The sequence below is a fragment of the Hemicordylus capensis genome, chromosome 2, assembly GCF_027244095.1.
Source record: "Hemicordylus capensis ecotype Gifberg chromosome 2, rHemCap1.1.pri, whole genome shotgun sequence".
Lineage (NCBI taxonomy): Eukaryota > Metazoa > Chordata > Lepidosauria > Squamata > Cordylidae > Hemicordylus > Hemicordylus capensis.
The window spans coordinates 60465276-60470468 of NC_069658.1; the positions used below are offsets into that span (position 1 = coordinate 60465276).

Below are 5193 nucleotides of genomic sequence, written 5' to 3' on the forward strand. Positions count from 1 at the left end.
ATTGCTAGATTTCTGTCTTGGGAGCTGCAAACTGGATACACGTGGTAATGCATGCATTGCACATACTGACTAATGAGGCAAGGTAAGGACATTTTAAAAAAATCTTTTCACTCCCTCAACATGCAGCCGGTGTATGATGCCAGACATAAAATCATTGATGTACTGGCCAAGTTCCCAGAATCATGTCATGATTTATTCAGACTCAGGCAATCAGGATTAGGTCAATCTTTTGAAAATGGTCATATTCAAGGAGACTGGTTAATAGAAGTTTTTATTGTACATAAAACATAGTGCATTAAAAATAAGATTGTTGTCTGCATTGTTTTTCCCCCCTTCAGGTCACAGTAGTTCTATGAAGAACTAGCTAATGACCATAGTTCTTTTAATCCACCAAACACTGGTAAAATCTCTTTATGATGAAGCACTACATTTACCAATCATTTAATTGAAGGAAACCTTGCTATTCTGAAAGAAAATGTGCATTCCTGTTTATAGATGGAAAGATATTTCAATTAAGCCGACTTCATGGATGTCTATAAGAGTCTGTTCTGGGTGCTGTATATAACCAGATGTCACTGACTGGTTGTGTACTGTCTCACGGAGAAAATGTGAGCATGGCAGCTACGAATTTGTAAATAAAACTACTAGGAATTTCCCATTTGTAATTGGTATGGTAAGACAAATACATTGATAACGAATCTTGTAAGAATCCAAACATTTTTTGAAATTTGGTTCTTGGCTTTAAAACTATAATTGACAAAATGAAAATCCAGCACATGTTCTTATACAGTATATAAGGAGATATTTGGTATGATTATATCAATATATGTTAATACAGAATGACAAAAATGAAAGTGCTCAGGTGCCATTGGTGTATTCTCCCTAGTGACTGGGTTGTAAGAGGACAAGAAACAGGTTTTTCCTGCTACGGTGTATGGGACTCAGTCACCTCCTCTTCCTTATTCTTCCACTCCTGTATTACAGGGAAAGTCCAAAATTGGTTGAATATCAACATCCTTGTGTGAATGCTGAGGCTGACAATCCCAGATAAAATTTGTGAATGTCCAGAAACCCAGTATACTGAATAGAGAAAAATTCACTGTAATGTGGCCAACATGTGGTAGACAACCCTAATTATTGGGTTTTGCTGAACAGGTGTCGGTAGGGATATTTATATGTGGCTGACCCTTTCACTCATGCTGCATGGACTGTTCCTGCAGTCAGTGTTGCACTGCTGCTCCATGTTCTCACACCAGTAGGCTTGTCCCAATGTCCTTCCAAGAACTCTGCAGTCTGAGTCCAGAATTAAGTTGCAGAAAAGTCTCAAACGTGCTGCCTCCACACACACACACACACACACACACACACAGAGACACACACAGAGGAGGGGGGAGGAAAGAAAGAAAAAAGAAAAGATGTGCTTTCAGAAAACAATTTTAGTATTTAATTAAAAGCAAATAATGAATATTTATATTATATTATATTATATTATATTATATTATATTATATTATATTATATTATATTATATTATATTATATTATATGTAAACTACTGGGCAAAAATCCCTTTCCATGATATATGTGTCATAGATTTACCACTAGCAGAAAAGGATGAAGGTGTATAGAGAGACAAAAGAGATCAGGATAGACCTTTCCTGCAACTATTGGCAGTCAACAGTTTGATGATGTTTGGTATTCTCATGTAATGAGTGCCACCCTCCTCTGAAGCTCTTTCTTCAGGGAATTTGATGCTGTATTGTAGAATATATACATGCTTGTTCCTTCCCAGCTGTCTTGGACTTTTAGGAATGATGGAGAACACCATGAAAATAATTTCTGTATTCCAAAGCTTACAATAGCTTACAAATTTCTGTATTCCAAAGCATACAGTAGAACATTGTATGAATGGTAGAGTCCATGTTCACTTCAGAGTAATAAAATCTTACTGCTCATGTAACATATGCACACATCAGAGCCTTGCAGAGTTTCCTATCAGAAAGAACCAAGTGTCAGGAACCCACCCTGATGTACCCCAAGTCCAGGGATATTATTTGTTTTATATGATTTCTATATCAATTGTGTCACCAAGTTCATGGAATTTAATAGGTTATTTCTTTCGCTGCCACCATATTAATATGCTTATTACCCTGCTATAAGTAAATAACTTCTTGGTCACGTAGCCTCGCGAGTGCAGGATAGGTATATATGTTCACATAGAGAGACAAAGAATATGCTATAAAGCAAATAAGAACAAGTTTATTATTTACTTAAGATGGAAATAAGGATCTCAGCAAAGCAGGGCACATAGACTTCATTACAATGTTGCTAAATCAATCAGCTGTTTGACACCACACAGAGAGCTCTTTCTCATGTGCAATGAGAAAGGGCTACCTGTTTTGCATGGAGGGAGGTCGAAAGCACTTACCTCCACGCACACAAGCAGTCCTTCCTTGGGCGGGTGGATTGCCCACCTGGATGAGCATTGGTTCCTGCCATTAGCTCCGAGGGTCGGGGTGCTGGGATGCACTGCCCCACTTCCTGGAGCTCTAATTGTTGGAAGTGAAGGACTATGCACTGTCTCTTGTCTCAGTGACATAGCAGGACAGACTAGTGAGTCAGAGGGCTAGAGGGTCAAGACATTGGTCATCCCTTCTCTACTGCTCTGACACTATCCCTTTGGAATGTAGATTACTACTCTTAGGGACTAACTTCCTGCCTGCCTGCCTTGTCACTTCCTCTCTCCCTTCTTCTCTTTCTTTCCTTCTGCCTTGCAATATGGAAGCTCCTCTCCCCTGCACCATGTGTGCAGAGATGCAGAATCCATCTGCATCCAGCTAGATAGATAGATTAGAGATCCTAACTCCTCATTTTCCTATCTAGAATGGAGTTCTCTAATAAATACCATCAGAGGCATATCTAGGGAAAATAGCACCTAGGGCAAGCACTGAAATTGCACCCCCTGTCCAAACATCTTACACCCATCTTTCAGATAACTTTTGTGGATGTAGCCAGACAAAAAATGTTGGAAAACTACGAATTTCAGTATGCTGGGGTTCATGAAATAACCAAATACTATGTGGAGGTGTACTTGGAAAACTAAACAGAAGTGCCTGTATAATTCTCTACTATGCATTGCAGCATCACTATTACATAAGTTTTAAAAATAAATGGAGAATTTGACTTTTCCCAGATACCCTGAAAATAAAGGATATGCAGAGTAAACTGTGTCACTACTTGGAATATATTCTAGTATTTCAGAAAGACAGTTAAAATGAGAGAGAGAGAGAGCAAGAAATTCCCAGTGGGCCTTGATACTAAGGATTTCACACTGATTCAAAGACAAACTCACCATTAATAGCCATATTATTAAGACATCACATTTAACTCACTTATCACAAGAAGCAAAGTAAGAGCAAATGAATACAATCCTAGCTCATAAGCTTCAGCTCAGTATTCACATGCTCTGATTCTCTGTGCTTAGTGCCAAACTAAATATGTCTACAGTGACTTATATTTTATATATATATATATATATATATATATATATATATATATATATATATATTTAAAAATTTACTTGTAGCCACTTCGAGGGGGCTTCCTAAAGGCCATGTGTGGGGAGTCTGCAAAGGTTCCCCCTCCTCCTGCTGGCCTCTAGGGCCTCGCAGAGACCATTTGAGCATGTGCAGTGGCTGTTTTTTAACATATATTTTTAAAAAAAACATGGCCACTGAAAACAAAATGGCCACTGTGCATGCTCAAATGGCCTCTGCAAGGCCTGGCATGGCCTAGGGCCTCACAGAGGCAATTTGAGCATGCACGGTGGCCATTTTGTTTTTGGCAGCCATTTTAATTTTTTTTTAATTTTTAAGAATGGCGCCCCCCCTTCAAGTGGCCCCTGAATACCATTTATATTGATTTGAAGCTATGAACTGGCTCCAAGTTACTTTACGCTCAGCATACACGCATGCCTAACTAAATTCCGCTGTGTTGTGCCTCTGTGCACTCTGCTATAATGAAAAAGGGTTTCTCTTACCAGAGAGAATTCCCAACACTAATAATGCACCACGTGAATGCACAATGCATTATGGGGATTCCCCCTCCCCTCCCCGAGTCTGCCAGCCACGGCTACAAGCAGCTGCAGTTGACACACAATTTAAAAAATGAGGTTAGACGGGAGGCTCCATAGGTGGGTTTGCCACCATGTTGCCACCAGAATCGGGCCCAATCCTGGCGATTCACACATGCGTGCACAACCAGGCTGGGCTCGCTTAGCCCAGTTTTGCACGCATGTGTGAATAGCCTCAGAGTGTTTTAACCTTTCTGAGTACAATACCTTTGTATATTGAATAACTTAAGATGGGTGTTTTCTACGGTATTTGTGAATCTTGGTGTAGCAACACAGAACACTTGTCTGTTCAACCAGGAGTTTTGCCTCTGGCCACCTTTCTCTCTCTCAGGATACCCACTCAGGCTTTTTACTCCATACACTAGGGTACTGTTCCAGGGTTTGGAGTTTAAAAAAAATACAGTCTATTACAATCTCTGACTATCAGTTAACCAAATATTCACACAGAATTTGAACAATTTCCCTTGTTCAGTCACCCACACAGAAACTCTGGCCCTGAGCTCTGTCCTTCTGTCTTCCTCAGTCCTCTCCTCCTAACCAACCGTCACCAACTGTCTCTAGTCAAATCCTCTTCTCAACATTCCGTGTGTGGTTGCTATGGCAACTCTTGTTCATTCTCTTACGTGTGCTCTCTCTCACTCTCACTCTCTCACACACACACTGCATGTATATGTCTTCACAACAAGCAATCTTCTTTTTTTGCTTTTTAAAATTTTTATTGGCTTTTACAAAATCTTAACAATCCTGTTACATCTAATAAGGTAAATATAGACTTCCTGCTCATCAATCTGCGCAATTCATTAACTATACAAGTCAACCATTGCTATAGTAATTCAAAACATATACTATCTTACACATTGCAAACTCGATTTTGCTCTACCCAACCTGCTATTATTACTAAATTTCAAACCCTGCTGAAAGGTCCATATTAAAAAAATAGTTCTTTAAGTATAGTAAGAATGGTTTCCAATCTTCTTAAAAAGATTTCGAGTTTTTGTCCCTTATCAATACTGTAAGTTTTGCCATCTCAGCATATTCCAAATTTTTTATCAACCAATCTTCTT

General features: G+C 39.2%; 1 long non-coding RNA gene across 1 annotated transcript; it reads right to left on the minus strand.

The window, feature by feature from the left end:
• Nucleotides 1–301: 301 nt before the first annotated feature.
• LOC128342887 (uncharacterized) lies at nt 302–4679 on the minus strand. Its single transcript, XR_008315237.1, has 3 exons — nt 4610–4679; nt 2147–2233; nt 302–1332 (listed from the first exon to the last, which is right to left on the minus strand). It is a non-coding gene; the product is annotated as an uncharacterized LOC128342887 (long non-coding RNA).
• Nucleotides 4680–5193: the final 514 nt, after the last annotated feature.